This window comes from Drosophila rhopaloa, unplaced genomic scaffold (genome assembly GCF_018152115.1).
Source record: "Drosophila rhopaloa isolate 14029-0021.01 unplaced genomic scaffold, ASM1815211v1 contig_148, whole genome shotgun sequence".
NCBI classification, from domain to species: domain Eukaryota; kingdom Metazoa; phylum Arthropoda; class Insecta; order Diptera; family Drosophilidae; genus Drosophila; species Drosophila rhopaloa.
Window position 1 is genome coordinate 335,689 of NW_025335026.1, and position 25,987 is coordinate 361,675.

Sequence of the window (25,987 nt, forward strand, 5' to 3'; positions counted from 1 at the left end):
TTTTTTCCATTCTTGCTCCATCGTTCCACCAAAAGCCTGGCGAATATTTCAACAATAATTCAGCCACGCATATCGACTATTTTTTGAGCTAGTCGATATCCTATTTCCACCGGTCCATAAGTGGGTCCGTAATTGTTTCTCTGATTTTTGTCCGAAACATCAGCGCGCACATTCCATCCTAACAGCATCCTAGTTTGGTATGTCCGGGGAAAGTTCCAACAAACTATCCCCTGTTCCATCACCGAAAATACCAAAAATCACGGTAAGGACGCCCACACCTAAAAAGGTCAAGACGTCACCTCCCAAAAAGGCTCCTTCTTCCATCGAAAGAACCACGCGAGCCAGCACAAAAATGGTTGCAACGGCTGCCGACCTCGCTATGAGCCAATTTATTGAAGTCTCGGATCGACTGTCCGAATTGGAATCGCGGATAAATATTCCCTCGGCGGTCCCTCCTACGTTATCCGTCCTCAATATTCGCCGAGACGAAATCCGAGAGGTATGGATCCGCATCAAAAAGAATACGATGCCTGTACCGCATGCCTTGTAGCAGCCGGAGAAGGTGCAGCTGACAGCTTGCCAGTCCTCAAGGCTAAGTACGGGTATTGCTACAGCGCGTACGAAAGGTGCGGTGCCCAGATAGCAGACATGATAGCGCAAACTCCGCAACTTCCGCAACCTTCCCCAACGCCAGCTGATCCTTCTCAGACATACATTCCGTCAGGCTGCCGGCTTCCGCCGTGCGATACCGAAGTTTTTACCGGCGACTATCTTCGTTGGCCAACCTTTAGGGATCTATTCACGGCAATTTATATCAACAATCCCAGACTCACTCCTGTCGAAAAATTATTTCACCTTAATGCTAAAACGAGTGGCGACGCTCACAATATAGTTTCAAATTCACCCCTTACTAATGATGGCTTTTGATCAGCGTGGGATAACCTCACTGAGCGTTTCGAAAACAAGCGATTGTTAGTAAACAGTCAATTAAAGATACTTTTCAATGTACCGTCCGTCACACAGGAGTCTGGGTCAGCCTTGAAAGAACTTCAAAGTACCATCCAGGGTTGCCTTACTGCACTAGAAATGTCCGGTATTCAGGTCGAAACTTGGGATTGCCTCTTGGTATATATGTGCTCGTCCAAACTCCCAAAGCTTACGCTTTCCCTATGGGAGCAGTCCCTCCATAACAAAGCCGAGATCCCTCGTGGACGAAAATTTCAAAGGAAAAAAAAAAAAAAAATAGCCTAAAAGCCTTTACTTTTAAAAATTTTCATAATATCCAGCAAAGCCTGACTTAAACTGACCTTGTTAATCGAAGATATTATGGACATTTTCGAACAAGTTAAGTAAGGATTCAAACCGGACTTGAAAATCCTGTAGAGATTTTCAGTAGATTGCCAGATCAAAAAGTGTTCTAAAATTTGAACAGTCAAGCCGATCTTAGAGCAGTGTTGCCGGATTGATATCGATAGTTGGCAGGGTTTCTTTGGAAAGCCTAGCCTTGATACCTGTCAGCAACAGCTGCCACGTATTTCCGCAGCCATGTTAACTGATCAAGCCCCGGTTCCGCCAACCATTCTTTTTCTCTGAACCGGCGGCCGATACAGACGTGTAGCTCTTCATACGTTTGAAAAACGCGGAAAAGTTTTAAAGTGCGAAATATTAAGTCGCGAAGTGGCATCCAGCTATTTAAAGTGGCCAATAAGTGCTACAAGTGCTTATTTTAAAGTGAGTGCGTTTGCGTCTGCAGTTTTGGTTATTTTTAACCACCAAATTCTCTGCAGATCGCAACAAAGGTGTCTTGGCCGGCGCTGCCGCCAATAAAATACACCCAACGCTGCCGCTGCTGCTGCACAAGTTGCGCCGCAGCCGCATCTCTCGCCAATTCAGAGGAAAACCCGAAAGAAAACCCAGCAAGTCAGTTTTCGGGGCACATAGGTATGTTTTAAGTCTCAAGCCGCTGCCAGTGCAAATGGCTAATGAAATCTTTGATCCATAGATTGTGCCCCACGATATAAACTCCCCGAGAGTTCCAGAGAGCTGAAGAACTAAGGAGAACCCAGCTCAGTGAACCTCTGCATGTAGTGTCCCGAGGAGCACCCCCTCGCGCCTTAGCGCGTCCCGAGGAGCACCCCACATGGTGATCTCCTAGACGGGGCTCCAGTGCCCGACAAGATGACGGACTTACAGCTAAACGCTGCTGCTTCGCTGAGGGAAAATCCAGCAGCGCTTTTCCGGCTAAACAAGTAGCCATATCTCTGCCAGGAGGAAAACAACGACAGATGAGTGGAAATTAAATCCTTTTTCGTACATAATTTGGCCTGCGTGCCATATCAGCCATAACCTAATGCATATCGGCCATAACCATATTGCCTCGCCTTTGCCTTGGCCGATCGAGCCTAATCTAAATTTTTTCTCGGTCGAACTTAACCTCAGAAAAGATATACATTCAACCTCGTGGAAATAACTTTCAATTATCCAACAAAAATCAAGAAGCTGAAAGATAAATTACATAAATATAAAGTTAATTAATTAATTTAAATATTGAAAAAAAATGAAGAAGATGCAACGCCTTAAGGCAAATGGAAATAATTAGTTTATAGATTTTTTTGTTTATTGTTTAGATTTAAATTTAACATTTTCTTAATCTTATTTAAATGAGATTTCGGTGTTGGCTATAAAAGCAAATAATCAAGGCTTGAGTAGAAATGTATGAGAATTTAATTATTTTTAAAACCTTTGCAAATTATCACAAAAATTGTTTTCAGTGTAAGCCACGCAGGAGATCGATCTTCATCGTTGGATACAAATGAGTGAGTCACATCATGCGTATACATTATTTTGTATTTATTTCAATTCTTGCCAAACTAAAAGCCAAATATAACCTCTCCGAATACTCTTTCTACACTGAGAATTAAATGTTACTGAAAATACTTTAAAGTTTAAATCTTAAAATTTATTAAATGATTTTTGAATTAAAATCTAGCCATACATTAAACTCTTAATAGAATTTACAATTAGTAAATTAAATTAAAAATGGAAGAAGACCATGAAATATTTCTGGACTTAATTTAAAACATTCAACTACATTTAATTAAATATTTTTCTGAATTTAAACTTAATAGTTAACTACACTTAAAGAAATATTTTCTGAATTTAAACTTAATAGTTAACTACACTTAAAGAAATATTTTCTGAATTTAAACTTAATAGTTAACTACACTTAAAGAAATATTTTCTGGATTTAATTTAAAATATTCAACTACATTTAATTAAATATTTTCTGAATTAAAACTTAAATATTTAACTACACTTAAAGAAATATTTTCTAAATTTAAAACTTAAATATTTAACTACACTTAAAGAAATTTCTTCTTATCCTAACTTTAAATATTATTCTACTTCACTACTATTTAAATTTAATTTACTTTGTTTTATAAATATAACTTCTATCATCGAAACATCATTATGTTTATATATCAATATTTTCTTATTATAAAGAAAGCCGCTAATTAAAGCTATGAATAACTAAAACCATATATTTTTGAACTCTGCTGAGGTACCCGCGTTCGTAGGGTATTAAAGGGGTCACCGGAGACAGGCTCCAAGGAAGGTGATCATAGGTTGGGAGGGCAAAATGCGACCACAACAACACCAGTGGCTTCGCGATCTCTGACTTTCTCTCTAACTTTTCTATCTCTTTACTTCCTTCCTCAATTTATCTGTTTTCTCTTCCGGTTTCGTTTAACTTATTCTCTCTTGTCGCTAGCTTGCTCAATTCTAGTCTTAGCAATAATAATGTGTAGTTAGTGTTAGGATCTGTACGCGCAAGACCACCACCCCCAAAGCCGACGAGCGAGAGCCGGATCCTATAGCAAGCACCCGCAACTACAGATTCCACCGGAAACAAAACACTTCTCCCAGTCGTTACACGCTACAGTTATAATTCATTATTATTAATAAGAAAAGTGGCGCCCCAACGTGTAGGGCCTCAGTGAGTACAGTAATAACTCATTGAGACTCACCGATAGATAAATTGAAATTCTTTTCTATACCTTTCAAATTTCAACTTTACTTTCATTCCTAAACAAAATTTTCTCGTTGATTTTTAATTGTTTTGGAGAACAGAGATGGAGAACAATAGTTTTCTTTTTGGCCACAATTAAATTTTAACGTTAAAGATTTTCCTACATTAAGTAATGGTAAGAAAGAGTTAGATAGAGGAAAATACAGAAAGCATCGAACTTCTTTTGATCTTCTGGCCCTGTCTGATTTGCCAAATCAGTACTTAAACTTATCTTTGGAAATTAAAACTTTTTGTTAGATTCAAACGTCCTGGAAAATGGAGGTACAGTTTTGAAGATGTACTCTATCCGCGAATGACTAATAAGAAGATTTAATTTCAATTCGCCTTAGAGGAGTTAGATTTGTCAAAGGAGAAGCAGGAATACAACCATTTTGTTTTCGAATAATACGTTGTCCGGTTTTAAATTTTATAAATTCTAACAACCTCCCTTCTTTGTTTTTATTTTTGTTGAAAGATAGAAAACAAACAGTACTATAACTTAAATTTCTTTTCTTTTTTCGAGGAAGTTCAGTATTAATAAACATTATCCTACGATACGTGGACCTCAAGCAACGAGTTCAATCTTATTTTATTTACATTGAACTATTTATCGCTATTACGATTTATATAAATATTTTCTTGATTTCTTGTTGATTCGATATTTCGTTATATCTCGCTTATATTTATCTTATCGTTATCTTACCGTTATCTTATCTGAAAATGGGTTTAGACCGATCCCCAGGCCAAGGCTCACAGGAAGCCACAAAGCCAGTCTGTCCGTTGTGTAAAGCCGAAATTAATTCCGCAGCTGATCTGCTTAAAACGTCATGCAACCACGAGTTTCATAGGAAATGCCTGGAAGCCCATCTAAAGAAAAGCGGAAGCTGTCCAGTTTGCAAAACGTCCTGCAGACCAGTAGCCGATAACAAAGGTTTACAAACACGATCTCGATCTAAAAGTCGTCAAACAGAAATTAGCGAGACTAGAAACCCAGTTGAGGAAAGCCCTGGTACATCTGGAAGCTCAATAAGCAATGTAGCTAGGGATAACAATCAAATGAACACTATTAATGCTATTACTCTTCTTGCAATGGAGCGAAGGATGCTCACAATACTCTCAGAGAAAATGGCTGAACTAGTACAGACAACAGTAGTGGAAAGTGTACAAAGATTGATTGCAACTCCTGCAAATTCCGCCACTAATGGCGATGAAAGATCAACTACGTCTCCACTGTTAGTAGAAGTTGTTAACAACCATGCTGCTAGGGGTGAACAAATACCAATCACAAACATGGCCCTGCCTAACACAGGCTCCCCCATTTCAAATAGAAGTTCCTCGTCCGATCTCATAAACAGGCCCGACAAGGTCGTTCACATCCTAAACGGATGGAAAATTAAATATTCCGGATCCGGTGTGACCATCGATAATTTTATCTACAGAGTCGACGCGCTTACGCACCAAACTTTAGAAGGAAACTTCTCGGTGCTTTGCAAACACGTTAGCGTTCTATTCGAAGGTAAAGCCAACGAGTTTTATTGGCGTTACCACAAGTCAGTGTCAGAAGTCCATTGGGATAGACTATGCTCAGCTCTGCGTTTGCAATTTCGTCAAAGAAGGGATGATGTTGACATTGAGGAGTTAATCCGAAACAGAAAGCAGAAACCCAATGAAACCTTTGATAGCTTTTACGACAGCGTAAATGTTTTAATCGATCAGCTAGAGACACCATGGTCTACACGAAAACTTGCTAGAGTTCTCAAGAACAATTTAAGACCTGAAATAAGGCATGAAATATTAAATGTTGATATTGGAACCGTACCCGAACTGAGAGAAATCTGTCGTCGACGCGAAGCTTTTCTAGACGATGTCAAGCACTCTCATGGTTACTCTAGAGTCACTCCTTTCAGACGTGAGGTCTCGGAGTTGACTCAAGAAAACGAGTCGCAAATCGGTGCCGAATCCGAAAGCGAGTTTGAAGTTGACGCTTTTTCCTTGTTGTGCTGGAATTGCCGCAAAGACGGGCACAGATACCAGGATTGCTTATCGGAAAAACGCGTATTTTGCTACGGCTGTGGAGCAGCTAACACTTATAAACCAAATTGTACTAAGTGTGCAAAAAACTCAAAATTCGGCATTTCGAAGTCGCCATACAAACCGAAGATTTCGAATGCCGCTCGAAACCAGTCAACTATGACCGATTAAAGGTGGATGCATATGTAGAAGCAACACCAACAACAACCCCTGACGTTCCAAATAGCAATGTCAGTCTATTGCATTGTAAAATTCAAAATTTACCTGAAGTTCCTATTCCTTACTTTTGTCCTGAACCACCTATTCAGAAACCAATATCTCGAAGTTCTAGGAGAATAAAATCATTTTGGCAGAATGTCAGAAATTGTAAACTTGGATTGAAGTACATTTGTTCTATTCCTACGGGAACCCGAGATCCTCGTCCATTCTTGCCTATACGGTTATTAGACCGGACTGTATACGGTTTACTCGATTCTGGTGCTTCAATTAGTTGTTTTGGCGGTGAATTAGCCAAAGAAGTCATGTCAAAAGATTATGCTTATAAGTCGTTGAACGTTAGCGCTACCACGGCCGATGGAAGTCCACAACGTATAATAGGAAAAATTAAAGTTGACGTTGAATATGGCGATGTTAGAAAGACACTGCTTATCTATATTGTGCCTTCTCTAAAACAAGATCTGTACTTGGGTATAGATTTTTGGAGACTTTATGATATTCTTCCCAAGAATTTGTGCATATCGGAGTTAGAAGCGAACGATGTTAGCAAAGTCAACAGTGATGTCGAAGTTGATCAACACGACTTGACTGAAGAAAATAAAGCTAAATTGGTTCATGTTATCAACTTTTTCCCTTCATTTACACAGGAAGGGCTTGGCAAGACCAGTTTAATAACCCATTCGATTGATGTAGGTATGGCAAAACCGATTAAACAGCGGCATTTCCCCGTTTCACCTGCTGTGGAGAAGAGTATGTATGAAGAAATCGACAGAATGTTGAGACTAGGTGTGATTGAGGAATCAGAAAGCGCGTGGTCTTCTCCTATTGTCATGGTTACAAAACCGGGCAAAGTGAGAATTTGTTTAGATTGCCGAAAGGTCAATAGTTTCACTGAGAAGGACGCGTATCCACTTCCACAAATCAGCGGAATTCTAAGTCGATTACCTAAAGCCGAGTATATCTCAAGTCTCGACTTAAAGGATGCTTATTGGCAAGTGCCACTAGAAGTGCAATCTCGAGATAAGACTGCCTTCACAGTTCCTGGTAGGCCACTCTACCAATTTAAAGTGATGCCTTTTGGGCTGTGTAATGCCACAAGTACCATGTCTCGCTTAATGGACAAAGTGGTACCCGCGCATCTTAGAAACGAAGTATTCGTCTACCTTGATGATCTCTTAGTAGTTTCATCTAATTTCGAGAGTCACCTAGATGTTCTCAGGGAGATAGCCGTTCACATCAAGCGTGCAGGATTGACAATCAATATTGGCAAAAGTCATTTCTGCATGCGACGGGTTCGGTATCTTGGCCATATCATAGGTGATGGCGGGATACGAACAGATCCTGAAAAGGTGAAAGCAATTACCGATTTTCCGGTGCCGAAAACTCTTCGAGGCTTGAGAAGCTTTATGGGTTTATGCGGTTGGTACCGTAAATTCGTTCCGAATTTCGCTACTCTTGCTTCCCCACTAACCGATCTTATGACTACAAAGCGAAGATTCTCTTTAACATCCGAAGCGCTAAGCGCATTTGAAGTACTGAAGACTCGTCTTAGCGAAGCTCCGGTTTTATGTAGCCCGGACTTCTCTAAGCCATTCGCCATCCATTGTGATGCTAGCAAGTCTGGTGTCGGTGCTGTGCTAGTGCAAGTATCCGAGGAAGGAGACGAGCGTCCGCAATTATACCGTGACCGAGCAGGAATGTTTAGCCGCGATAGTAGCTTTGAGAAATTTTAGAGCTTACGTAGAAGGTCACGAGTTCACCATTATAACTGATCACGCATCGTTGAAATGGCTTATGTCAAATCACGATCTTAGTTCGCGATTAGCTCGATGGGCGTTAGCTCTGCAAAGATATCGTTTTAAAATCGAACATCGTAAAGGTACTCTGAACGTTGTTCCTGATTCTTTGTCACGTGTTAACGAAGACGAAGTAGCAGCTATAGATCTGCAGGAAGGTTTGCTTGTCGATTTAAATTCAGAAGAATTCAAATCTCCTGAATATAGAGATCTAGTAGCAAAGGTTGACGCGAATAAAGACAACTTTCCTGATCTAAAAACGGAAAGTGGATATGTCTACAGGAAAGCAGAACATTTGACGGGAGAACAAAAGCATGATGAATACGCATGGAAGTTGTGGATACCCGCAAATTTGGTTCCTAAAGTTCTTTTCCAAGCGCACAATAGTCCTTTAACTTCCCACGGTGGAATACATAAGACTATCGAGCGAGTAAGAAGGTATTATTTTTGGCCTCGACTTGTACCTGATGTGAAAGCATACATCAATGATTGTGAGACTTGTAAGGTTACGAAATCACCGAATCATGTTCTCAGGCCACCTTTAGGAAAAGCTCCAGAAACAGTTCGACTTTTCCAAAGGATTTTCATCGACTTTCTTGGACCATACCCACGTTCAAGAAGTGGTAATATTGGGATATTCATTGTCCTCGATCATTTTTCTAAGTTTGTGTTTTTGAAACCGGTAAAGAAGATAAATGCAAGTGTGGTTATCAAGTATCTTGAGGGAGAGCTGTTCATGACTTTTGGAGTCCCGGAAACAGTTGTATCAGACAACGGGTCCCAATTTCGTTCCGAAGCATTTCAAAAGCTAATGCGGCAGTACGAAATATCGCACACGCTAACAGCTGTCCATTCGCCCCAAGCCAACGCTTCCGAGCGCGTGAATCGCTCTGTCATCTCTGGCATAAGGGCTTATCTACGTCCAGATCAAAAGGACTGGGACGAGTACCTAAATAAGATATGTTGTGCCTTAAGGTCTTCAATCCATTCGAGTATAGGAACTACTCCATACTATATGGCGTTTGGTCAACATATGGTAACCTCCGGTTCAACGTACTCCTTGTTAAGGAAGTTGAACATGCTAGATGACCGTTCCCTGATGTTTAACCGGCAAGATTCGTTCGAGATAATTCGAGAGGAAGCGACTAAGCAAATGCAGAAAGCTCACGATTCGAACGAAAAGCGATATAATTTGCGGTCACGAGAAGTTTCTTTTGCTGTAGGGCAGGAAGTATTCCGACGCAATTTTAAGCAAAGTTGCTTTCAAACCGGCTACAACGCTAAATTTGGGCCAGCATTTGTGAAAGCCCGGGTAAGAAGAAAGTTAGGAAGTTCTTATTACGAACTAGAAGACTTACAAGGTCGAGTTCTGGGTAATTATCATGCCAAGGACATTCGACAATAGTGTCGCTTCAGGCGGTATCAGTCTAGGGTAACTAGAGTGAGATACCCTAGTCTGATTGTAGCAGGGGGGTTTTGTAGCGGCGCCAGTAGCGACTGCAAAACCTGTTTTGCCTAAAAGCATACTTTAAAAATTTTCGTAATATCCAGCAAAGCCTGACTTAAACTGACCTTGTTAATCGAAGATATTATGGACATTTTCGAACAAGTTAAGTAAGGATTCAAACCGGACTTGAAAATCCTGTAGAGATTTTCAGTAGATTGCCAGATCAAAAAGTGTTCTAAAATTTGAACAGTCAAGCCGATCTTAGAGCAGTGTTGCCGGATTGATATCGATAGTTGGCAGGGTTTCTTTGGAAAGCCTAGCCTTGATACCTGTCAGCAACAGCTGCCACGTATTTCCGCAGCCATGTTAACTGATCAAGCCCCGGTTCCGCCAACCATTCTTTTTCTCTGAACCGGCGGCCGATACAGACGTGTAGCTCTTCATACGTTTGAAAAACGCGGAAAAGTTTTAAAGTGCGAAATATTAAGTCGCGAAGTGGCATCCAGCTATTTGAAGTGGCCAATAAGTGCTACAAGTGGTTATTTTAAAGTGAGTGCGTTTGCGTCTGCAGTTTTGGTTATTTTTTAACCACCAAATTCTCTGCAGATCGCAACAAAGGTGTCTTGGCCGGCGCTGCCGCCAATAAAATACACCCAACGCTGCCGCTGCTGCTGCACAAGTTGCGCCGCAGCCGCATCTCTCGCCAATTCAGAGGAAAACCCGAAAGAAAACCCAGCAAGTCAGTTTTCGGGGCACATAGGTATGTTTTAAGTCTCAAGCCGCTGCCAGTGCAAATGGCTAATGAAATTTTTGATCTATAGATTGTGCCCCACGATATAAACTCCCCGAGAGTTCCAGAGAGCTGAAGAACTAAGGAGAACCCAGCTCAGTGAACCTCTGCATGTAGTGTCCCGAGGAGCACCCCCTCGCGCCTTAGCGCGTCCCGAGGAGCACCTCACATGGTGATCTCCTAGACGGGGCTCCAGTGCCCGACAAGAAGACGGACTTACAGCTAAACGCTGCTGCTTCGCCGAGGGAAAATCCAGCAGCGCTTTTCCGGCTAAACAAGTAGCCTTATCTCTGCCAGGAGGAAAACAACGAGTGATGAGTGAAAATTAAATCTTTTTCGTGCATAATTTGGCCTGCGTGCCATATCAGCCATAACCTGATTCATATCGGCCATAACCATATTGCCTCGCCTTTGCCATGGCCGATCGAGCCTAACCCAATTTTCACTCGTTCGATCTTAACCTCAGAAAAGATATACATCTAACCTCGTGGAAATACCTTTTAATTATCCAACAAAAATCAAGAAGCTGAAAGATAAATTACTTAAATATAAAGTTAATTAATTAATTTAAATATTAAAAAGAAAATGAAGAAGATGCAACGCCTTAAGGCAAATGGAAATAATTAGTTTATAGATTTTTTTGTTTATTGTTTAGATTTAAATTTAACATTTTCTTAATCTTATTTAAATGAGATTTCGGTGTTGGCTATAAAAGCAGATAATCAAGGCTTGAGTAGAAATGTATGAGAATTTAATTATTTTTTAAAACCTTTGCAAAATATCACAAAAAAAATTGTTTTCAGTGTAAGCCACGCAGGAGATCGATCTTCATCGTTGGACAAAAATGAGTGAGTTACATCATGCGTATACATTATTATGTATTTATTTTAATTCTTGCCAAACTAAAAGCCAAATATATCCTCTCCGAATACTCTTTCTACACTGAGAATTAAATGTTACTAAAATTACTTTAAAGTTTAAATCTTAGAATTTATTAAATGATTTTTGAATTTAAATCTAGCCATACATTAAACTCTTAATAGAATTTACAATTATTAAATTAAATTAAAAAATGGAAGAAGACCATGAAATATTTCTGAATTTAAAACTTAAGTATATAAATACACTTAAAGAAACATTTTCTGAATTTAAACTTAATAGTTAACTACACTAAAAAAATATTTTCTGAATTTAAACTTAATAGTTAACTACACTTAAAGAAATATTTTCTGGATTTAATTTAAAATATTCAACTACATTTAATTAAATATTTTCTGAATTAAAACTTAAATATTTAGCTACACTTAAATAAATATTTTCTAAATTTAAAACTTAAATATTTAACTACACTTAAAGAATTTTCTTCTTATCCTAACTTTAAATATTATTCTACTTCACTACTATTTAAATTTAATTTACTTTGTTTTATAAATATAACTTCTATCCTCGAAACTTCATTATGTTTATATATCAATATTTTCTTATTATAAAGAAAGCCGCTAATTAAAGCTATGAATAACTAAAACCATATCTTTTTGAACTCTGCTGAGGTACCCGCGTTCGTAGGGTATTAAAGGGGTCACCGGAGACATGCTCCAAGGAAGGTGATCATAGGTTGGGAGGGCAAAATGCGACCACAACAACACCAGTGGCTTCGCGATCTCTGACCTCCTCTCTAGCTTTTCTATCTCTTTACTTTCTTCCTCAATTTATCTGTTTTCTCTTCCGGTTTCGTTTAACTTATTCTCTCTTGTCGCTAGCTTGCTCAATTCTAGTCTTAGCAATAATAATGTGTAGTTAGTGTTAGGATCTGTACGCGCAAGACCACCACCCCCAAAGCCGACGAGCGAGAGCCGGATCCTATAGCAAGCACCCGCAACTACAGATTCCACCGGAAACAAAACACTTCTCCCAGTCGTTACACGCTACAAAGCCATAGATGATGTACGACCATCAGGTTCTAGTCAGACTCAGCCCAGGGCATCCACTGAGATACCAACCCCAAAAACTTAGAGGGTGCGATCTCTGTAATAGAGAGAACCATCCTGTACGCACATGCGCCAAATTTCTCCAGATGACGGTCGACCAACGCATCGCATATATAAAAAAGAAAACAGCTGTGTTTAAACTGCTTTGCGCGGACACATCAGTTGCGCGACTGCGAAAGCGCACATAACTGCTTCACGTGCCGCGGCCACCATCACACGCTCCTACACCGAGGCAGCCCATCCCCAGCGCGCGCAAATCCAACGCCAACGCCCAGATCCAGACCAAATACTCTCGGTCCCTCGGCTGCCAGTGGCACGCAGTCAACGCTTCAGAATTATTTTGCGGCAGGCACTAGGTCAGTCCTCCTAGGCACCGCTATAATTAATATATGCCATCGAGGTTCCAATTTCCAAGCGCGAGCCTTAATAGACTCCGGATCTGAGGCGACCTTCATCACTGAGCGCCTTTTCAACCTGATTAAACTGCCGTTCCAGGTTATCCGAGCACAGGTCTCAGGACTTAATCAAACGGTCTCCGCTGAGACCAAAAAGATCTGTCAATTCACGATCCGTTCTCCAACCCGGCCTAGCTTGCAGTTAAACACCACTGCCTACGTGCTTCCACAAATAGCCGGAAATCTTCCTTCATGTCCGCTTCCGCAACATTTCCTGCGAGACCTTCCCGAACTTCCGCTAGCGGATCCAAAGTTCTATGAGAGCGCACAAATAGATATTCTAATCGGGGCCGATATACTTCCATCCATTCTACTAAGCGGTACCCGAGCGAACATCTGTGGCTCGCTTCTCGGTCAAGAGACTATTTTCGGCTGGATTCTAACAGGACCAGTACCAGCTCCGAGGCATGATCAAATATCATCCTTTTCCACGCAAGTTGAACACACGTATGAAGCGTCTCTCGATAAACTCCTCACCAAATTCTGGGAGGTGGAGGATCTGCCAGTAAAAGTGGCAAAAGAATCCGACGTGATTTGTGAGGACAATTTTCTTCGGACCACCACAAAAGACGAAACCGGCAGGTATGTCGTGAGTCTTCCTTTTCGAGATCCTGAGAACATTAATTGCTCCCTGGGACATTCCAGATCCCAGGCGCTGGCTCAATTCTTAAGAAACGAGCAGCGGCTAAAAAGGGACAGTACGTTAAAATCCAAGTACGACTCAGTTATTCAAGAATATCTCGACCTCAATCACATGAGAGAAGTCCTTCCTACCCACGATTCAGCATGTTACTACCTGCCACACCACGCAGTGTTAAAACCGGAGAGTACGACCACCAAACTTCGAGTGGTATTCAACGCCTCCAGCCCTTCAGACAATGGGGTCAGCTTAAATGATATCCTTCATGCTGGCCCGGTCCTATAGTCCGATCTAACCATCCAGATCCTGAAGTGGCGATATTTCCGATTTGTGTATAGTGCTGACATCGAAAAAATGTACCGGCAGATCTGGGTAGATCCGAAGCAGACAGCGTTCCAACGTATCTTATTCCGCGATAGGGAAGGGTACATTCGAGATTTTGAGCTAAAAACTGTTACGTTTGGGGTCAATTGTGCACCGTTCCTGGCAATTCGGGTACTGCAACAGCTGGCGACCGACGTGCAACTAACCCATCCGAGGGCGAGTAAAGTTATTCGTGGTTGCATGTATGTCGATGATGTCCTTTCGGGAGCTGACTCTGCAGAAGAGGCTCACCTCACCATTCGCGAGTTGCAGAGTGCCCTCGATTCGGCTGGTTTTCCATTGAGGAAATGGACCTCCAACCACAAAGAAGTTCTGGCTCATATCGGAACCGATCATCTTCTAAATGCCGATTTCCTCGAAATAGATACGGAAAGCACGGCGAAAACTCTCGGAGTCCGTTGGAAAGCAACATCCGATGAGTTTTTCTTCGCCCTCCCCGACCTATCCACCGAAGCTACACTCACAAAACGGCATGTTCTCTCCCAAATTGCGAAGCTGTTTGATCCAGCAGGCTGGCTCGCCCCTTTCGTGGTCTGTGCCAAGATTTTCATGCAGGAGATCTGGCTGCGTGATCTAGGGTGGGATGATGAACTTCCCATTGAACTGTGCCAAAAGTGGCGTGATTTCCTTAAAAGCTACTCAGTCCTAGATCAAGTCCGAATTCCCAGATGGGTTTCCTTCCGCCCAGAATTCCGAGTGGAACATCACGGATTCTGTGATGCCTCTCAAAAGGCGTACGGTGCTGCGATCTATGTGCGCGTCGAGATGGGGCACACGACGCTAGTGCATCTTCTCACGGCCAAGACGCGCGTGGCGCCAGTAAAAACTGTGTCGCTTCCCAGACTAGAGCTGTGTGGAGCTCTATTGCTATCCGAGATGGCCGAATCCATCCTCCCCCATATGCCGATGCTGTCCTCGAAACTCCATTGTTGGACCGATTCCACGATTGTGCTTGCATGGCTAGCCAAACCAGCATGCCAGTGGACAACGTTCGTTGACAATCGGGTAACAAAGATCACCCAGTCCACAGAGGCAGCCAATTGGTCGCATGTTCAATCCGAACACAATCCAGCTGACTTGGCCAGTCGGGGCGTGCCATTACAAGAACTGGTCGACAACTCCCTTTGGTGGCATGGGCCCACTTGGTTGCAAAAGCCACGAGATCAGTGGCCTGCCCAAAGCACCGATTTACAGGTGACCGAAGTGGAAAGGCGTCCTGTCAAGGCCCACGTTGCGTCCAATCCGACAGAAGACATCCTTGATCGCTTTTCCAAGTTAAATAGAGCTTTACGGGTCCTTGCGTATGTCCACCGTTTTGTCCAGCGATGTAGGAAACAGTCGCCGATTCCGGAAGTCCATCTAGAAGCCCAAGAACTTGTCGCCGCTGAACGGCTCATGGTCATTAGCACTCAGCGCAGATATTTTGCTAATGAATATCGCTGCTTGAGTCAAAAGCGTCCTGTGTCCGCGACAAGTTCCATCCTCTCCTTGAACCCTTTTCTAGATGAGAAAGGGCTTATAAGGGCGTGCGGCCGAATAACGGTCTCCGAAAATTTGCGATATGATGAACGACATCCTATAATCCTCCCGTACGAATGTGCACTCTCGCGACTACTGGTAAACTTTACGCATCTCATAACGTTGCATGGAGGTAACCAGTTAGTCGTACGTCTCACCCGGTCCAGATATTGGGTTCCGAAAATAAAGAACTTGGTAAAGGCCGTTATTAACTCCTGCAAGGTCTGCGTTATCCATAAGAAGCGATTGCAAGTTCAGATGATGGGAAGTTTTCCGAAAGAGCGAGTCTCTTTTTCCCGGCCATTCACGTACACAGGGATGGACTACGCTGGCCCTTTCGACATAAAAAATTACACAGGCAGAGCTTGCCTAATTACAAAAGGGTATGTGTTGGTTTTCGTGTGTTTCTCTACAAAGGCCATCCATCTAGAGCCTACATCCGATCTGACGACCGAGAAATTTCTCGCCGCTTTCGCTCGGTTCGTATCCAGAAGAGGTTGTCCCCGTCAAGTGCAGTCCGACAATGGGAAAACCTTTGTCGGCGCTGCCACCCTGCTCTCCCGAGATTTTCTACAAGCCGTAAAAGAGTCTGTGACTGATGCGTATAGTCATCAGCAGCTCAACTGGCAATTCATTCCTCCGGGGGCACCCCATATGGGAGGCCTGTGGGAAGCGGGTGTCAAAAGCTTCAAAACCTTGTTTTACAAGTCCACCGCTACTCGAAAGTACACTTTTGAAGAACTTTCAACCCTCCTAGCGAAAATTGAAGCTTGTCTAAATTCCAGACCGCTATCTCCTATGTCTGAAGATCCCACTGATCTCTTAGCATTGACACCAGGGCATTTTCTAGTCGGCGGACCTCTTCTGTCCATAGTGGAACCCGAATTAAAAGGGGAATCCAAGTCCATTGTAAATCGGTGGCAACACTTAAAGGCGCTCCATCAACAATTCCAAGCTCGATGGAAAGAGGAGTATCTCAAAGAGCTCCACAAGCGTAACAAGTGGCAGTCCCCGACCGCAAATCTCCGCGTTGGCGACATGGTAGTCGTCAAGGAGGACAATCTGCCCTCGAATGAGTGGCGCCTTGGCAGAATCGACTCTGTCTTTCCGGGGGCTGACGGCAATGTCCGTGTCGTCAGCATTCTCACGGCACGTAGGATTATCAAGCGTCCCGTGACCAAGGTGGTTCTTCTGCCAGGAGAACCCTCCAACCGTCTTCCTCAACCAACATCCTCCACATAATTCCCCAACAATCCTCGCCATCGAAGCATCTCAAATCATCTTTTTTTATCCATTACTCCCCACCAGATCACATCATGGTTCCTCGTCCACGCAGCGCTCAGGCATTAGAAAGCAGACGTACTCGAGGTATACATTCCTACCGATGCCGAGTCTGCCGTGGAATCCATCCGCTTCGAAAGTGCCAGAGGTTCCTAAAGCTGAGCGCAGAGAAGCGGCTTCGGGCAGTGCTGATTAATAAGTACTGCTCAAATTGTCTCGCCCACGAGCACTCCGACGGGAGTTGTCGCAGTGGCGACAAATGCAAAACGTGCAACGGGAAGCACCACACGCTCCTCCATATGCACGAGCGTCCCCTGCCGTCGGCTAATCAACAGCGTTCGCGCCGGCAGAATCCGCCAACTCGCCAAGCGCTAGCCCCGGCAAGGCGCTCGGCATCCGCCGCTTCTCAGCAGCGCTCGCGCCGGCAAGATCCGCCAACTCGCAGAGCGCTTGCCTCTCCGCCGCGCTCAGCCTCCTCGGCACCGGCTCCGTCACTGGCGTCCATTCTCCAACGGCACAGCGTCAATGTCCTGCCGACGGCCATGGTCACTTTGGAGACCGGGCTGAAGACCTTCGACACGGCCGCCCTCATCGACCCGTGTACACCGACGAGCTGCATCGACGCATCATTGGCGTCCGCGTTCCGCTTGCCGACTACGACCGTCGGCGACGAGAGCATCTGCACGGCGACAATTCGGTCGAAGTGCGACAACGGCTTCAAGCTAGAGGTGGTCTTGAAAGTGGAGCCGAACGTCCGCATCCGCACCCCCATCCGAGAGCTCTCGGACACCGTGGTCGGCAGATACGGAGACTCAGATACGGGCCCGTTGGCCGACAAACGCTTTTTTACTTGCCGGCAACCATCTCGGTAGTCCTGGGTGCGGATGTCTACGCCAAGGTCATCCGACCGGGCTTCCATCTGGTCGACGAGGGACTCCCAGTGGCCCAGAGGACGGCATTCGGGTGGATCCTGTCCGGCGCCTGCAGTCAAGCCTAGACGACAGGAGTGGGCTTGTCTTTTGCAACGCTAGCGATTGCAAGGGGGCGGAATGTTTACGCCGCTCTCCCCTCGTTTAAACTGCCCGCGCTTCCCTCGTAGCGAATGCCCTCTCGCCTCCCAGGCTCTCCCGCTCTCCCCTCGCACTGGACGCTTGCGATTCCAGGCTCTCCCGCCTTCCCGCTCCCGGAATCTCTCCACTGCGCTTTGAAACGCAGCGTTCAATTAGGTTTAAGTTAGTCTTTCATTGTACCACTAGTGAAATACATCGCCCGGCCGGTCCGCGCTATAACCCGAAAAGTTCACCGAGTTTTTTGTTTCATTACTTTGCGCACCGCGATCGAGTGTTTCTCTTCACCACGTATTTTCCAGCTTGCGACCCGGCTACGTGCGACAGCCGCAACCACCGACGAAGCTGCCCCCAAGCGACGACATCCCCGACGCCCCACCTCTTCATTTTTTGGTCCATTCGAGCCAGATAAGTGCCAATTTATTAATTTTTTTATTAACTGCCGGTCGACAGTCAGCCATTCGAAGAACATAATTCGTTTGACTTTCTGTACGATTTGTCTAAAATCCAAGTCCGATTTAATCCGACGACGGCAGTTAGTAAATTACAATTCCAATTCCGTCTTTTATTTCTTCGTTCTCTTTTAACGTGCGGCCATATTGCCTATTTTCTAATTCCTTTTCGTGTGCATATTGATGTACAAGTTTCATATTCGCATTTGGCCGTACATCCACTAAATATACATCCAACATCAAATCGAAGAAAAATAAAAAGTAGAAATCCAAATTAAAGTGTGCAAATAAAAAGTCAAGCGTACAGTGAAAAAAAAATTAATTTCAAAAAATTCAGTGAACAGTGAAAAAATAAATCAATTTAAAAATTGAGTTCAAAGTAATTTTCCAAAAAAAAGTGAAACAAAAAATTAAGTGTTCCGCCAATTTCGGCCCACAAATATTTTTTTGATATTAATTTTTTATTGTACATCCGCTGTGACAATATTTGCTTACATTATTACAAATCCAAATACAGTCCACAATAAATCGAAAAATTTACAACACATACCCGCCGGCAAAATTTACAATAAAATTTTCCGCCATATTGATTACATATATTACATCCATATTACATATATTACATCCATATTACATATATTACATCCATATTACATATATTACATATTCCATATATATATACATACATTTATACATATTTTTCTACACAACTACACCCCAATTCCGAAAGCTCAAGTATTTCCGTCGGCAATCCAATAAATATATATTAAATGAATTCCTAAAGCTGACGTGAAATAACTTTTGTGTCTCAGTGTGTTTTACTTATTTACATATTTTGGGCACTATCCATCCATACATCTACACATACACGCGAATTGCAGTACCGCAAAAAGCTCGATAATCCCGCGCATTCCAGCGTCACCAATACACAGCCCGCAAAAGTTCGGGCAGTTGTTTTTCAATCATCCAATTAATAAATTAATTAATAAATTCCAACAAAATTAATAAACACCAAGTTCAACTCCAATAAAATTAAACAAATACTGAGAATTACTGCCAGTTCCAAAAAAAAAAAAAAAAAAAAGGGGGAAAAAATATAAAATACTGTCGCCATCGCGGAACTAGTGGAATCAATTTATTAATTTATTGATTTATTAATTTGTTTCTTCGGTTTCACATTTTTTTCAAAAAAAAAAAACGCCCTTTCCAGTATTTTGTCTTCTTATTTATTGAGCTTGGTAAATCTGCAGATACATCGATACTCAATTTTTTCTTTTGGGGATAAAAAAGAAAAATTCGAAAAAAATACCACCCGCATACCACTGAAAGGTATTATTTTTTGTTTTTTTTTGTCTCCGAATATTTTTTTAAAATAAAGAAAAACAAAACCAATAAACTCCAAACACTGCCGGGGACATCCAATCCCATCCTAATTCGGCCAACCACCCACTATAAAATACTAAACGACAAATACCTCATCCAATCCAGTATTTTTTCAGTATTTTTATTTTGTGGTATTTTTTTTTTTTGGTATTTTTTTTTCCATTCTTGCTCCATCGTTCCACCAAAAGCCTGGCGAATATTTTAACAATAATTCAGCCACGCATATCGACTATTTTTTAGCTGGTCCATAAGTGGGTCCGTAATTGTTTCTCTGAATTCTGTCCGAAATATCAGCGCGCACATTCCATCCTAACAGCATCCTAGTTTGTTATGTCCAGGGAAAGTTCTAACAAACTATCCCCTGTTCCATCACCGAAAATACCAAAAATCACGGTAAGGACGCCCACACCTAAAAAGGTCAAGACGTCACCTCCCAAAAAGGCTCCTTCTTCCATCGAAAGAACCACGCGAGCCAGCACAAAAATGGTTGCAACGGCTGCCGACCTCGCTATGAGCCAATTTATTGAAGTCTCGGATCGACTGTCCGAATTGGAATCGCGGATAAATATTCCCTCGGCGGTCCCTCCTACGTTATCCGTCCTCAATATTCGCCGAGACGAAATCCGAGAGGTATGGATCCGCATCAAAAAAGAATACGATGCCTGTACCGCATGCCTTGTAGCAGCCGGAGAAGGTGCAGCTGACAGCTTGCCAGTCCTCAAGGCTAAGTACGGGTATTGCTACAGCGCGTACGAAAGGTGCGGTGCCCAGATAGCAGACATGATAGCGCAAACTCCGCAACTTCCGCAACCTTCCCCAACGCCAGCTGATCCTTCTCAGACATACATTCCGTCAGGCTGCCGGCTTCCGCCGTGCGATACCGAAGTTTTTACCGGCGACTATCTTCGTTGGCCAACCTTTAGGGATCTATTCACGGCAATTTATATCAACAATCCCAGACTCACTCCTGTCGAAAAATTATTTCACCTTAATGCTAAAACGAGTGGCGACGCTCACAATATAGTTTCAAATTCACCCCTTACTAATGATGGCTTTCGATCAGCGTGGGATAACCTCACTGAGCGTTTCGAAAACAAGCGATTGTTAGTAAACAGTCAATTAAAGATACTTTTCAATGTACCGTCCGTCACACAGGAGTCTGGGTCAGCCTTGAAAGAACTTCAAAGTACCATCCAGGGTTGCCTTACTGCACTAGAAATGTCCGGTATTCAGGTCGAAACTTGGGATTGCCTCTTGGTATATATGTGCTCGTCCAAACTCCCAAAGCTTACGCTTTCCCTATGGGAGCAGTCCCTCCATAACAAAGCCGAGATCCCTACGTGGCACGAGCTGAACGTTTTCCTAACGGAGCGTCACAGGACACTAGAAGCCATAGATGATGTACGACCATCAGGTTCTAGTCAGACTCAGCCCAGGGCATCCACTTCCAACTCGGCGTCTCGAAGAATAAATTCATACGAGACAAGGGTAGCACCTAGGCAACTTAGAGGGTGCGATCTCTGTAATAGAGAGAACCATCCTGTACGCACATGCGCCAAATTTCTCCAGATGACGGTCGACCAACGCATCGCATATATAAAAAGAAAACAGCTGTGTTTAAACTGCTTTGCGCGGACACATCAGTTGCGCGACTGCGAAAGCGCACATAACTGCTTCACGTGCCGCGGCCGCCATCACACGCTCCTACACCGAGGCAGCCCATCCCCAGCGCGCGCAAATCCAACGCCAACGCCCAGATCCAGACCAAATACTCTCGGTCCCTCGGCTGCCAGTGGCACGCAGTCAACGCTTCAGAATTATTTTGCGGCAGGCACTAGGTCAGTCCTCCTAGGCACCGCTATAATTAATATATGCCATCGAGGTTCCAATTTCCAAGCGCGAGCCTTAATAGACTCCGGATCTGAGGCGACCTTCATCACTGAGCGCCTTTTCAACCTGATTAAACTGCCGTTCCAGGTTATCCGAGCACAGGTCTCAGGACTTAATCAAACGGTCTCCGCTGATCTGTCAATTCACGATCCGTTCTCCAACCCGGCCTAGCTTGCAGTTAAACACCACTGCCTACGTGCTTCCACAAATAGCCGGAAATCTTCCTTCATGTCCGCTTCCGCAACATTTCCTGCGAGACCTTCCCGAACTTCCGCTAGCGGATCCAAAGTTCTATGAGAGCGCACAAATAGATATTCTAATCGGGGCCGATATACTTCCATCCATTCTACTAAGCGGTACCCGAGCGAACATCTGTGGCTCGCTTCTCGGTCAAGAGACTATTTTCGGCTGGATTCTAACAGGACCAGTACCAGCTCCGAGGCATGATCAAATATCATCCTTTTCCACGCAAGTTGCACACACGTATGAAGCGTCTCTCGATAAACTCCTCACCAAATTCTGGGAGGTGGAGGATCTGCCAGTAAAAGTGGCAAAAGAATCCGACGTGATTTGTGAGGACAATTTTCTTCGGACCACCACAAAAGACGAAACCGGCAGGTATGTCGTGAGTCTCTCCTTTTCGAGATCCTGAGAACATTAATTGCTCCCTGGGACATTCCAGATCCCAGGCGCTGGCTCAATTCTTAAGAAACGAGCAGCGGCTAAAAAGGGACAGTACGTTAAAATCCAAGTACGACTCAGTTATTCAAGAATATCTCGACCTCAATCACATGAGAGAAGTCCTTCCTACCCACGATTCAGCATGTTACTACCTGCCACACCACGCAGTGTTAAAACCGGAGAGTACGACCACCAAACTTCGAGTGGTATTCAACGCCTCCAGCCCTTCAGACAATGGGGTCAGCTTAAATGATATCCTTCATGCTGGCCCGGTCCTACAGTCCGATCTAACCATCCAGATCCTGAAGTGGCGATATTTCCGATTTGTGTATAGTGCTGACATCGAAAAAATGTACCGGCAGATCTGGGTAGATCCGAAGCAGACAGCGTTCCAACGTATCTTATTCCGCGATAGGGAAGGGTACATTCGAGATTTTGAGCTAAAAACTGTTACGTTTGGGGTCAATTGTGCACCGTTCCTGGCAATTCGGGTACTGCAACAGCTGGCGACCGACGTGCAACTAACCCATCCGAGGGCGAGTAAAGTTATTCGTGGTTGCATGTATGTCGATGATGTCCTTTCGGGAGCTGACTCTGCAGAAGAGGCTCACCTCACCATTCGCGAGTTGCAGAGTGCCCTCGATTCGGCTGGTTTTCCATTAAGGAAATGGACCTCCAACCACAAAGAAGTTCTGGCTCATATCGGAACCGATCATCTTCTAAATGCCGATTTCCTCGAAATAGATACGGAAAGCACGGCGAAAACTCTCGGAGTCCGTTGGAAAGCAACATCCGATGAGTTTTTCTTCGCCCTCCCCGACCTATCCACCGAAGCTACACTCACAAAACGGCATGTTCTCTCCCAAATTGCGAAGCTGTTTGATCCAGCAGGCTGGCTCGCCCCTTTCGTGGTCTGTGCCAAGATTTTCATGCAGGAGATCTGGCTGCGTGATCTAGGGTGGGATGATGAACTTCCCATTGAACTGTGCCAAAAGTGGCGTGATTTCCTTAAAAGCTACTCAGTCCTAGATCAAGTCCGAATTCCCAGATGGGTTTCCTTCCGCCCAGAATTCCGAGTGGAACATCACGGATTCTGTGATGCCTCTCAAAAGGCGTACGGTGCTGCGATCTATGTGCGCGTCGAGATGGGGCACACGACGCTAGTGCATCTTCTCACGGCCAAGACGCGCGTGGCGCCAGTAAAAACTGTGTCGCTTCCCAGACTAGAGCTGTGTGGAGCTCTATTGCTATCCGAGATGGCCGAATCCATCCTCCCCCATATGCCGATGCTGTCCTCGAAACTCCATTGTTGGACCGATTCCACGATTGTGCTTGCATGGCTAGCCAAACCAGCATGCCAGTGGACAACGTTCGTTGCCAATCGGGTAACAAAGATCACCCAGTCCACAGAGGCAGCCAATTGGTCGCATGTTCAATCCGAACACAATCCAGCTGACTTGGCCAGTCGGGGCGTGCCATTACAAGAACTGGTCGACAACTCCCTGTGGTGGCATGGGCCCACTTGGTTGCAAAAGCCACGAGATCAGTGGCCTGCCCAAAGCACCGATTTACAGGTGACCGAAGTGGAAAGGCGTCCTGTCAAGGCCCACGTTGCGTCCAGTCCGACAGAGGACATCCTTGATCGCTTTTCCAAGTTAAATAGAGCTTTACGGGTCCTTGCGTATGTCCACCGTTTTGTCCAGCGATGTAGGAAACAGTCGCCGATTCCGGAAGTCCATCTAGAAGCCCAAGAACTTGTCGCCGCTGAACGGCTCATGGTCATTAGCACTCAGCGCAGATATTTTGCTAACGAATATCGCTGCTTGAGTCAAAAGCGTCCTGTGTCCGCGGCAAGTTCCATCCTCTCCTTGAACCCTTTTCTAGATGAGAAAGGGCTTATAAGGGCGTGCGGCCGAATAACGGCCTCCGAGAATTTGCGATATGATGAACGACATCCTATAATCCTCCCGTACGAATGTGCACTCTCTCGACTACTGGTAAACTTTACGCATCTCATAACGTTGCATGGAGGTAACCAGTTAGTCGTACGTCTCACCCGGTCCAGATATTGGGTTCCGAAAATAAAGAACTTGGTAAAGGCCGTTATTAACTCCTGCAAGGTCTGCGTTATCCATAAGAAGCGATTGCAAGTTCAGATGATGGGAAGTTTTCCGAAAGAGCGAGTCTCTTTTTCCCGGCCATTCACGTACACAGGGATGGACTACGCCGGCCCTTTCGACATAAAAAATTACACAGGCAGAGCTTGCCTAATTACAAAAGGGTATGTGTTGGTTTTCGTGTGTTTCTCTACGAAGGCCATCCATCTAGAGCCTACATCCGATCTGACGACCGAGAAATTTCTCGCCGCTTTCGCTCGGTTCGTATCCAGAAGAGGTTGTCCCCGTCAAGTGCAGTCCGACAATGGGAAAACCTTTGTCGGCGCTGCCACCCTGCTCTCCCGAGATTTTCTACAAGCCGTAAAAGAGTCTGTGACTGATGCGTATAGTCATCAGCAGCTCAACTGGCAATTCATTCCTCCGGGGGCACCCCATATGGGAGGCCTGTGGGAAGCGGGTGTCAAAAGCTTCAAAACCTTGTTTTACAAGTCCACCGCTACTCGAAAGTACACTTTTGAAGAACTTTCAACCCTCCTAGCGAAAATTGAAGCTTGTCTAAATTCCAGACCGCTATCTCCTATGTCTGAAGATCCCACTGATCTCTTAGCATTGACACCAGGGCATTTTCTAGTCGGCGGACCTCTTCTGTCCATAGTGGAACCCGAATTAAGAGGGGAATCCAAGTCCATTGTAAATCGGTGGCAACACTTAAAGGCGCTCCATCAACAATTCCAAGCTCGATGGAAAGAGGAGTATCTCAAAGAGCTCCACAAGCGTAACAAGTGGCAGTCCCCGACCGCAAATCTCCGCGTTGGCGACATGGTAGTCGTCAAGGAGGACAATCTGCCCTCGAATGAGTGGCGCCTTGGCAGAATCGACTCTGTCTTTCCGGGGGCTGACGGCAATGTCCGTGTCGTCAGCATTCTCACGGCACGTAGGATTATCAAGCGTCCCGTGACCAAGGTGGTTCTTCTGCCAGGAGAACCCTCCAACCGTCTTCCTCAACCAACATCCTCCACATAATTCCCCAACAATCCTCGCCATCGAAGCATCTCAAATCATCTTTTTTTTATCCATTACTCCCCACCAGATCACATCATGGTTCCTCGTCCACGCAGCGCTCAGGCATTAGAAAGCAGACGTACTCGAGGTATACATTCCTACCGATGCCGAGTCTGCCGTGGAATCCATCCGCTTCGAAAGTGCCAGAGGTTCCTAAAGCTGAGCGCAGAGACGCGGCTTCGGGCAGTGCTGATTAATAAGTACTGCTCAAATTGTCTCGCCCACGAGCACTCCGACGGGAGTTGTCGCAGTGGCGACAAGTGCAAAACGTGCAACGGCAAGCACCACACGCTCCTCCATATGCACGAGCGTCCCCTGCCGTCGGCTAATCAACAGCGTTCGCGCACACGAGCACTCCAACGGGAGTTGTCGCAGGGGAAAAGTGCAAAACGTGCAACGGCAAGCACCACACGCTCCTCCATATGCACGAGCGTCCCCTGCCGTCGGCTAATCAACAGCGTTCGCGCCGGCAGAATCCGCCAACTCGCCAAGCGCTAGCCCCGGCAAGGCGCTCGGCATCCGCCGCTTCTCAGCAGCGCTCGCGCCGGCAAGATCCGCCAACTCGCAGAGCGCTTGCCTCTCCGCCGCGCTCAGCCTCCTCGGCACCGGCTCCGTCACTGGCGTCCATTCTCCAACGGCACAGCGTCAATGTCCTGCCGACGGCCATGATCACTTTGGAGACCGGGCTGAAGACCTTCGACACGGCCGCCCTCATCGACC

The 25,987-nt window shown here is 44.7% G+C and overlaps 2 pseudogenes; both read left to right on the forward strand.

The window, feature by feature from the left end:
- The first annotated feature begins 446 nt into the window (after nucleotides 1–446).
- LOC123037147 lies at nucleotides 447–16,071 on the forward strand (annotated as a pseudogene).
- Nucleotides 16,072–20,780: 4,709 nt separating this feature from the next.
- LOC123037148 lies at nucleotides 20,781–24,866 on the forward strand (annotated as a pseudogene).
- The last annotated feature ends 1,121 nt before the right edge of the window (nucleotides 24,867–25,987 follow it).